The sequence below is a fragment of the Anabrus simplex genome, chromosome 1 (genome assembly GCF_040414725.1).
Source record: "Anabrus simplex isolate iqAnaSimp1 chromosome 1, ASM4041472v1, whole genome shotgun sequence".
Lineage (NCBI taxonomy): Eukaryota > Metazoa > Arthropoda > Insecta > Orthoptera > Tettigoniidae > Anabrus > Anabrus simplex.
Genome location: NC_090265.1, coordinates 483,471,434 through 483,483,286, shown reverse-complemented (window position 1 = coordinate 483,483,286; position 11,853 = coordinate 483,471,434).

Genomic DNA, 11,853 nt, shown 5'->3' with positions numbered 1-11,853 from the left:
GAGCATGGCGCTTGTCTTTGGCAGACCTAAGTAGTTCTTGGATTTTCTTCGTTGGCCTATATATGGTTTTCATCCCATGGGACTCCAGTAGCCTCCCTATTCTGTCAATTGTTTTCCCAATAAACGCCAGGAAGGCTTTTGCTGCTGGCTGCTCCTCTTCTTTCTTCCTGGTTGTTGGACGTCTGGGGTGAAGTACTCACTGGATATTTTTATGGCTGTACCTGTTAGCGAGTAGGGCCATATTGAGGTGTGTGAGCTCCTTGTTTAACTACTGAGATTGACAAATTCTCTTAGCATGGTCGGCTAGCATCTTAATCACTCTGTATTATTGTCGTGGATGGTGGTTGGACATCTTTTGAAGATAGAGGTCTGCGGAGGTCGGCTTGCGGTACACTGTGTGTCTCAAGTTTAAATTGGCAGTCTTCATTACCAGAACATCGAGGAAAGGGAGTTTTCCTTCGTTTTCTTTCTCCATAGTGAACTGAATATTGATGTTAATACTATTCAAATGCTGTAGAAACAGCTGTAGTTCTTTTCTGTGGCTCCAGTTCACAAAGGTCTCATCTACAAAGCGCAGCCACACCTTCGGTTTCAGTGGTACGATCTCGAGTGCTGTTTGTTCAAACTTTTCCATAAAGAAATTTGCAATCACCTGACTCAGAGGACTGCCCATGGCGGCACCGTCAGTTTGTTCATAGAAATTGTCATTCCACAGGAAATAGCTTATGGTGAGGCAATGGTTGAACAAGTTGGTAATGTCCTCGGGAAGAATCTGAGCGATATGGTCCAGGGCCTCATTTACATGTACTTCAGTGAAGAGTGAGACCACGTCAAAGCTAACAAGCAGGTCTTTGGCCTCTAACTGTATGTACTTCAGCTTTTCTATGAAGTGGTCTAAATCTCTGACATACGACTGTGTGCCAACGATGTAAGGTTGTAGTAAAGTGGCCAGATGTTTAGCAAATATTGTAGTTCAGTGATCCAGTAGCACTCATGATGGGCTAAAGAGGTACATTGTCCTAGTGTATCTTGGGTAAGCCATATAGTCTTGGGGATAGAACTTACTTTTAGAGGTTTCCCTCTTCACCAACAGCCTTATTAAAGCCTCATCATTGCCAGACAATCATTGCTAGAAACAAACTTGATTGCAGTCTGTACATTATTAGTACATTTTGCCTTTGATGAGAACCCGTGTATTCAACATGGTATGACCGTTAGCAAATAAACCCACGATTTGAGGTTTACACAATAACTTCTCTTTCCTTTATTTAACTGAGGTGATTCTTTCCTTTCCACACAAACTGCTATGACTGGAAGTGATCAAAACTGAATGCAACAATAGTTAATAACATGAGCTTGTGAAATCTTAGAGTGCATGTTAACTCCCACTACACCAATCAATACAGTGAGGAACGATACAAATAGACCTCCACAATAATGAGTCTTTTTCAAAACAGGCTGTGCATATAAGACTTTGGGTTATAAGTACATTTTAACGTAAAAAACGTAGTCTTATATTCAGGCTAATACAGTATGAGGTTTTATCATATGAAGAGTTGACAATAATTTTAAAAACCAGTTGAAACATTGCTACCATAAGCTTGTAGGTAGTAAACTTACTGTTGCAGCAGCATATGAGTGCCTTGCTCAAAGAAGTCATTCAACTGGGAGAGGAAGAGCCAGTCTGTCATGTAGAGCTGCAGCTCATTGTCTGAACCAAAACATTGACTCTTAGTGTGAATTTATCCCCAAACTGTTTAATGTCTGGTCATGATGATTACTGTTTTAAGGGACTAAACATTATCATCCTCTAGTTTCTTGACTTAGTTGGTACTGTATATGACAAACTTCAAATAAACAATAAAACTTTGCCTTCACTTTAACATTCTGCAAAGCTTAGTCTTTTTTTAATTTTTTTACTTCATAGAAAATGAAAACATGAAATGCTACAATGCTGATCAATTTTGACAGATGATTGACACTTGATAGTTTTAGAACAAAGGACTAGAAACAGTACATGAAGTGTTAAACAACATTATTATACAGTACAGTAGTTAGAGTGGCCCAACTTTCAAGAAATTAGAAATGTGTTTCCCTATTTTACATTTTACATTGTGACAGTCTGAGAGAAAGGAGCAAACATGTTGTCAGTGGTTGGCTAAGGTTGTGAATGATTAGTGCTCCCTCCAGTAAATGTGAGTTATTCTATAACTAAAGGTAAGTTTAGTGATTAGAAACTGGACTCACAGATTCTGTGAGTGTTATGGATGCTGTGGAACTATACATATTGGAACTAATCCTTCTCTAAGAGTTAAACTTGTAAGTTTTGTCGGGGTTTAAGCCAGTCTTATGTAAACAAAGCTATCAAGGTAATTTAAGCATGCTTTTGAGGGGTCATGACACTTGCATATACGGTTTTCGTATTCAGTATATTGAGTCAAGGTAACTTGAACGTGGGTACCGGGATCACAACACACTACCCACATTACTTGCACATTGGTTAATTTTATCATTGAAGAACAGCTGATAGTACCTGTGCGAAGTGTGGGAAAGCAGTACCTAAGCAGGATATAGTGACTAAATTTGAGTGTAGCACCTGCAGCAGTTGGTTTCACAGTATGTGTGTGAACCTCAAAGGTCAAGATGTAGAATTTTGGAAATCTCAGAGTCAGACAAGGAGGTGTGACTAGCGCCATTCACAGTGGCGTAGGAGCATTTGAGATGAAGTGCAGCGAACTGTGCCAGCACCATCAGTTCTGGGGGATATATATAATCTGCTGCTAACTTTAATCAAAGACATGGCTACACTGAAGAAAACAACTGGTAAAATAGAAAAACAGTTAGGTAAATCAACTGATGTGTGTCACGAAAGGCTGGACGAGTACAAACAAATTCTAGATAATCAGCAGGCCATAATTAATCAACAACAAAGTATTATTGATAATTTATTATCTGAAAACAACCAGCTTGCAAAAGCTCTCATTGAACTCAAAATCAGGTGTGATGACAGTGAGCCATACTCCAGGATAAATACTCTTGAGATATATGGTGTTCTGGAAGTTCCAAATGAAAATGTCAGTCATGTGATCAGCATTGTTGCCATGTGGATGTATAAATAAAAGACAATATGATTGATGCTTGCCATAGGCTGGAAAAAGTGCAAATTCGTCCAACTTCTGCCATTATTGTAAATTTTGTTAGAAGACGCTACAAGTAACACGTCTGAAAAAAACTTAATATCAAGAAGAATTTGTCCACAACACATCTCAGTCTTTCCATCCATAGTCCTATATGCAGGGTCATTAACCTAAGATGTTACACGGAAATAACGTCTAAACCATTAAAGATATCGGTATTCTGTTTTCATAGTCATAAATGATACCCAGGGGCTTGTAAAATAATGTGCTAGTTATTTTCATGGGGTGATTAATAACCAAGATATTGATCCTAACTCCATATTTTTAAATCGAATGGCACGAATACATACAGCTTGCCTAAAAGTTCAACTGCGTACAAGTTCAAATATGTAAGTATTTTCAAAACCGGACAGTTACTTTTTGAGATATCAATAAAAAACACATTTAGGCTTTTGCGTGACCCATCAGACAGCGTGCAGTCGGCCAAGGATGTATTGGCACGCAAGCTATTTCCTGGCATTGATTCCAACTGCAGAATGGATACCAGGCATGTACTGTAAACTATCGTACACATAATGTGATGTATTGGAACATACCCTGGGTGTGCAACGTTATTGTACGACTGGTGAACACATAACGGGGAAGGGAGATTAAAGTTTATTTTTTCATTTTGTTTTGTTTTGAAATCTATGTATAACTGGTTGCGCTCAGTTTGGCCTCATTCCCCACGGATGAGAATGGGAGGGATTTAGAAAGGACGTCGGCCGTGGTCTATCTCAAAGGTACCAATCCGGTATTTGCCTGGTGTTGAACATGGGACACCATGAAAATCACTTTCAGGTAAGGCGAGGCCGAACTCAAGCCCGAATGCACGCTAATACATTATTCATTTGCTTTTCTACAAGGAGCTTTTCAGGAGTCCCGTGTTACGTGTATTTCTCAATTCTCAAGTCAAAGTTATTATTTTGTTCCTTTTAAAAGCATCACCCCTCCTTGTCCTGTCATGAGTTCACCTGTCATACACACTTTGCAAACTCATCACATGTGTATGATATGCTTACATGCCTGGTATCCATTCTGTGGCTGGAATTGCACCCAGAAAACTGCTTGCGCATCAGTATCTCCTTGCTTGACTGCTCGTTGTCTGATGCGACATGCAAAACAGCGCATTTTGTTGTTATTGATATTTCAAAAGGTAAATGTCCGATTTTGAAAATACTTACATATTTGAACTTGTACGCGGGTGAACTTTTGGGCCAGCTGTATGAATTTGTGCTGTTCCATTTAAAAATATGGAGTTGCTATCAATATCTTGGATATTAATCACCCCATGAGAATGCATAGCACATTATTTTACAAGCCCCTGGGCATCATTTACGAATGTGAAAACAGAATACGGTACTGATATCTTTTATGGTTTAGACGTTATTTCTGTGTAACATCTTAGGTGAATAACCCTGTATGTTAACCCTAGTGCTGATCGTTTCACTCTTAAGTGCTGAGCATTCATTTAAAAAATTATAATAAATACAAATTTGTAACTACATATGGCATATATATATGTTCAGGAACAATTAGAGAATAAGATAATAGTAGGATGTTTTATCTACAAGTATCCAGTAAAAGTATAATGGATGATTAGTCATATTTTAAAAAATCAAAAGATATTCCAATTTTTGAGGTTGGTCACAAGCACTACATTATCTGAAATTAAATTCCAAGCTATACAAAATGTGCCAAATGGCATTATGAGCACAATGATATATAATAATAGAAATTGCAATGAATAATATAAAAAAAAGTCACAGGAAAAAAGTAGTGATGGGCAACGCTCTCGCTCGAGACTCTCGAGACTGACGTCGCAGATCTCGAGACTCTCGCGAGAATCTCGAGACCGATCCTCCTGTAGTGCAAGCTGTGCGACGTACCAGTAAAGAAGACTGTAAACTTGATAGTATATCATTGGCAGTTATTGCGTGAAATAACGTTCTCATATGAAAACGTGTGACCCAATACATTTTGTTAAAAGCCTGGAAAAGTAGTGCATGTTCAACTATGAACCCCTTAATACCATTAACGAAAGTGAAAACAGAATGTCAGTATCTTAAACTGTTCACGACTTATTTGGGGTGGACATCTTAGCTGAATAACCATGCATAATTTGTGAATAACTGTAGATAGGATACTAGAGGCGTGCAATGTTCGAACTTGAGACGGGGAAGATGTGTTTTGCTACATATGTAACCCCCATTACACACGAGTGGAACGTGTAATCTAAAATGCCCGACTTTGTTCCAATTCTTTCAGCAGGGGTGATGGGCAACGCTCTCGAGACCTGTGCTGCGAGCTGTACGACGTCACAGTAACTACGAGTGTAAGATTGATAGTTATCATCAACAGTTCTCATATGGAAACGTGTGTGACGATAAATTTTGTCAAAAGCCTAGACAAGCACTGCATGTTGAACTATGAGCTTCTTAATACCATTAACGAAAGTGAAGGCAGAATGCCAGTATCTTAAACTGTTCACGAGTTATTTCAGGTGGACTTCTTAGCTGAATAACCCGTGTCATTTGTTAGTGATTGTTATTAGGATGTAAACCTATCTGGATGCCTGATAATCGTTGTCGGCACGGTAGCTTCTTGTGATTCAGACCGGGCCGGAGCTGTTCTGTGACGATTCCTCTTCATTTATACTATGCGTTTGTAAGTGCCGGATCATCCCAGAAGTATTTCTGCCGACGTACCGGTATTTTACTTCTTTTGAACAAGCAACACAGCGGGCTGTGCTATGTGATATCTCTTCAAAATAACCGACATCCACGACTTCATTGCGTTTCGTACACCGTCTTCACGTTGTCGCGTACAACTAGACACAATTTCACATTGCACCGTCATATATCGAAGTACCTAATTATGACGTGAACACTCTATAACATTGTAAGGTATAATTTCCTTCGTCACCAAAATATCGGTAAACAAGCAGTGGTCATATGTTATTGAATGTGGAGTCTGATAACGATGTACACCTACCTGTCGAAAGAACTGTTGCAAACTGAAGCATTTTAGATTATACATTCTACTCATGCGCAATGGTGGTTGCATATGCAGCAAGGCGCATCTTGCCTCGTCTCGAGTTTGAGTAACGCACGCCTCTAGTATCTAGGTACGTGTACCAACAGTAGCCGACAGTTTTTGTACTTAAACCATTCAGTCGTGTACCTGCCAGTGAATACAGTGCCAGAATGCGTATCCTTTATAATGACGTTATACTGCGTCAAAATAGACCTCGGTAGAAATGAACGCCCTAGTCGCTTGTTGACATGTATTTTACGAAATGGAGAAGGCCAGTGGTTGGCTATTCGCATACTCGGCACAAACAACATTCAGCTCCGACTATCTGTAGGCCTACGACACGCTGCTCGCCGCACAATGCGGGGACAACGCTCTCGAGAGATCTCGAAATTTCTCGCGAGAAATAGTGCCTGCGCTGGTCTCGAGAAATCCCGAGAAATCTCGAGACCTCGTCTCAGACTGCCCATCACTAGTTTACCATGCTATTGTCATATCAACACTGCTTTATGGTTGTGAAACCTGGACACTCTACTGTCAAGGTATCAAAAAGCTAGAGCGCTTCCGTCTGCAAAAACTTAGATCCATGTTGAACATCAAATGGGAGGACCGTGTTATCAAACTTGTAGTTCTTGAGAAAGTGGATGCTATAAGCATTGAGGCTACCATCATTGGGTTGAGTTGCTATAAACACTACAAGCATCTTTTTTTTTTTAAGAGCAACAATAGTGGCATTTTCAAGTTTGCCAGGTACTTTGCAGGTTTCCCATATTAAGAGGATAAGAGTATGAAGTTTGGTCTTTAGAGGTAGGCCTCCACTTTGAATCAACTCCAAAGGAATGACATCAGGGCCAGGAGTCTTGCCAGGTTTCAGTTTATTGATTGTGAGAGCAGCATTGAATTCCTTGAATGTTGGCAGGAGACTATTAGTAATAGCGGTTGCATTATCAGCAGCTTTCAGTGTCCTGGAGTCCGACTCGTTGGCTGAACGGTCAGCGTACTGGCCTTCGGTTCAGAGGGTCCCAGGTTCGATTTTAACCTTCATTGGTTAATTCCAGTGGCCCAGGGGCTGGGTGTTTGTACTGTCCCCAACATCCCTGCAATTTACACACCATACATAACACTATCCTCCACCACAATAACACGCAGTTACCTACACATGGCAGATGCCGCCCACCCTCATCGGTGGGTCTGCCTTACAAGGGCTGCACCCGGCTAGAAATAGCCACACAAATTTTTTTAAAAAAAGTGTCCTGGAGGAGGAGCGAGTTGGGCCACATAACTCTTTTATTCCTGCATAAAAGTTAAGCAGATCTTGGGCATCAGACATACTTTGCAGTTTCTGAGCTTTCTGCTGCCTTCAGTTATTTACATCTCTTATTTGTCCTTGACATTTATATTTGAGTTAAAGAAAATGCAATTTCTTTGCATCTGAAGATGGATCTTGAAGAAGGGATAGATGGGCTTCTCGTTTAGCTTTGAAAATGCACTAAATTTATTTGTTGTTGTCATCAAAACCAATGGTTCTCTCAGCTGATTCTGTGCTTACTTTCTGCAATGTTGCCCATTCCTAGTCTACATTTTTTTTGTTGACTGGAGCATTTGCCAGCATATCACAGATCATATTGTGGGAATTCATGGCAGTGGATCCACATCAAAATTTTTAAGTATCAAACGCATGTACAGGGTTCAAAGATGCTTGAGTGGTTTATGGTGAAGACTGATCCTAAGTTGACAGAAGTGTAGCTTATGATCTGTCCAGCAATCATTGACATTTCTAGCTGTCCTGGTGATGAGGACATCCTTCTTATCACATTGTTGAGTAATAATGTGATCGAGGATGTGCCAATGCTTAGAGCGGGGTTGAATGTATGTGGTCTTGAAGCGATTAGATAGGCGAAACTGCATATTGGTTATGAAAAGTTCACATTTAGTACATAGACCGAGAAGCAGCAATTTGTTGGTGTTGCAACTACCGAGTCCCTGTTTGCTCGTCAATTTTCCCATAGCAGATTATCCTTCCCAACTCTAGCATTGAAGTCACCTAGGAGGAAGAACTTATCTTTAAACCCCTTGAAGCCAACCTCCATGTGTGATAAAGATCCCTGTAGGCCTAACTTCATTTTGTTCTAGCTTGTAAACTTTTAAGTTGTTGAGATGGAAGTGGTACATCCTTGAAGCTGAATATCCCTGCCTTCCTTTTGTGTATTAATCAGCTTGAATCAGTATTTCTATTTTTTTTTTCCTATCTAGTTTGAGGTAGTCTTATCTCTTTCCACTTCAGAGCGTGCTGCGTTCCAGCACATGTATTGTAACTTGAATAAAATATCAATACTGAAATTGAGCAATGTAAATGCCTGCCACCTGCAAAAACTTTGCAGGAATAAATGACTCTGTTGAGCATGGATGAACACCTTCTTTCAACGTGATGGTTATCAGGCTGATGGGGCTCCAAACATGCTTCATTACCTTACCTGCTACTATTTAACCCTGAAAATAAATTTGGGTAACATGCCAGATTTTTCTTTACTCCACCAATAAAAAAATTACCTCACCATAAGTTTCACTACATGAATTTACTCTTGAAACAAAACAAAGCAGACACCAACAATAATCATAACATCATGGGACCAACTTGTCTTGCTGCTTAAAAAAACAAAAAACTCAAATCAACAATCTACAAATCTGTGGCTTGGTTCTAAAAGGGCTAATGTCAAAAAACCTGTTTTTGAGCTATGAGCATTTGAAGTTTTGCTTATAGTTTTCCAATTATTTTTTTCAACAACTAACTTTAAATAACTTTATACTTCCTTTGTGGAAGTCACCTTATTAAACGCTAATTTTTTCTATCGTATTCTTTAAAAATTGCCAGGTCTCTAATCTTTATTGGTAATCTAACATTATTGGCAAGGGGTTATTTAATTAAATGTTAACTGTTCGTTTAGTACTTAACAGAGGCATTGGCCCTTTTAACATGTTGCAAGCCAGGATAAAACACGTTTGTATCAGTTAATATTTCAATTTTGATAAAAAATGACATTGGCCCTTTTAGAACCAAGCCACAGGAATGTGGAATATACCAACAATTTGAATACACCCAGTCTTCATATACATAGTTTTTTTTTAATACACTTATTACATTCCTCGAGGTAAGAGTCCAATAAGTACTGTCTGATGCTATTAGAATTCCACTTTATCTAGTAGGAATAGGTGCAATGACCTTTCTTACACCTGAATGCCCCATTCTTTGCAAAGATCATCCCTAACTTTCATTACACACTTCCTCTTCACTGACACTTAAGAATCCTCCCAGCTTTCACAAACTATTTCCAAAGCTTACTTGGGCTCCTCACTTCGCTCCAAGACATTAATGTACATGAATTGCCTCCTTAGTTCACATATTAGACATCTTGCTTCCTTGCTGTGAAGGTTGTTCACTGTGATTTTTAATTAATCATAACCGTTTATGAGAACACACTCCTGCTATACTATATGAATCTATCCATACAACTTCACAAAGTAAAATTAATTACTGTGGGATTAGTGAATGATGAATACCATGTTGAATCAATCAAGAAATGATCAATTAATGAACACTTGGCCTATGATTTCATCGAGCAATAATCAGTTCTGTGCACAACAACACATTAGCTCCAAATTACACTTGTAAACCACCACACACACTGTGCATTCTCTCGGAGAATGAACGAGCAGAAGAATACCATGTAGCATCTTCCCCAGAATGCACACAGAGAATGAACTTGTAATAACCTCGTAATACACTCATATTGACTCCTAATGCCTTCGTTGTGAACTCATCGCACGCACACATGCACATGTGTATATAGGCTTGTCCACATGGCTGTAGCATCACCAGAAGTGTAGCAACATTCTAACTAAAACATCTTCAAGCGTCTCTCAGTCAACGCAACCTAGTTAAAATTCGGAGCTTTTTGTTCAGTTACCGAGCAGCCGATATGAAAGTGATCTTTAGTGTTCATCCACATTGATGAATAACAATCTTCACCAGGTGTGGAATATATTAACAGTTTGAATACACCCAGTCTTCATATACCGGTACATAGTTTTTTAAAATACACTTATTATATTCTTCAAGGTAAGAGTCCAACAGGTACTGTCTGATGATCCTTCCCAACTCTAGCATTGAAGTCACCTAGGAGGAAGAACTCATCTTTAGCCCCTTGAGGCTGACCTTCATGTGTGATATATGTGAGAACACACTCCTGCTATACTATGTGAATCTATCCATACAACTTCACAATGTAAAATTAACTACAATGGGATTAATGAATGATGAATGCCATGTTGAATCATACTCCCGCTGTACTATGTGAATCTATCCATACAACTTCACAATGTAACCATAGTATGCCTTCATTGTGAACTCGTCGCATGCACACACGCACATGTATATATAGGCTTGCTCCACATGGCATTAGCGCCACCAAAAGTGTAGCAACATTCTAACTAAAACATCTTGAAGCGTCTCTCAGTCAACACAACCTTTGAACTATTGTTTCTAGTTCTTCTGCTCGAAGTTTTCGAGGCAACAATATTATCCCAGTTTTTATTGCATCTTGAAACAACCCATAGAAACACAAGAACTTACTTTTATTCCGTATAAAACATAACATTCCGGGAGATAGTGGGTTCGAACCCCACTGTCGGCAGCCCTGAAGAGGGTTTTCCGTGGTTTCCCATTTTCACAGTAGGCAAATGCTGGGGCTGTACCTTAATTAAGGCCACGATTGGTTCCTTCCCACTCTTAGGCCTTTCCTATCCCATCGTCGCCATGAGACCTATATGTGCAGGTGTGACGCAAAACAAATTGTAAAAAAGAATAACAATCTTCAGCATATACTTTCCAACTGTACCTCAGGTTTCCAAGCCACTTGTTGCAATGCTTTCAACCAACTTCAATCGTCTTTACTGATATAGTCACTGTTTCCCATGTTGCACAATCTTTACTGCTAGTCCATGTGTACAGATTCTTAACCAAATTAAAAGTAATACAAAAATAAGGATATACTTGTTCACTATTCCCTAACTAAAAATCCTTCTTATAATACAATGTTCTTACCCAGTAGCGGCGATTGGGAATTAGAAGTAGGGGGGCAAAAAATGTAAAGACAACAAAGTACTCCAGTTTGTGGGATACAGGGGGAGTATACACGTTATACATTAAAACTGAAAAAAAAAGCTACTAAATGGAATTTCGACAGAGAGGTAAAGATTCTCAGCCTACCAACGTACCTGTGTTGATAATATAAATTTGAGATTTTGATTCAATACTATACAATAAAACTTTCACGAGAGGAACAATATTACACATGTATTACAATTAAATAGACGATGGCATGATTATATAATTAAAAATCATTTGGTATTTGACTACAAACTATAAAAAACTAACTGACAATAAATAGACTGCCAGACTAATGTATGTGCGCGTACCCTTCCTCACAGCACATACAAAGTCTCCACTACAATACTCGCTGTGACGCTATACAAATCAGTTAACCGCGTGAACGACTTTGTTGCGTATTTCCGCTAATAATTTCATTATTAATTAAAGCAAATAATTAGCTGATAAGACAACAGGGCTTGTACAAATTGCTTGTTT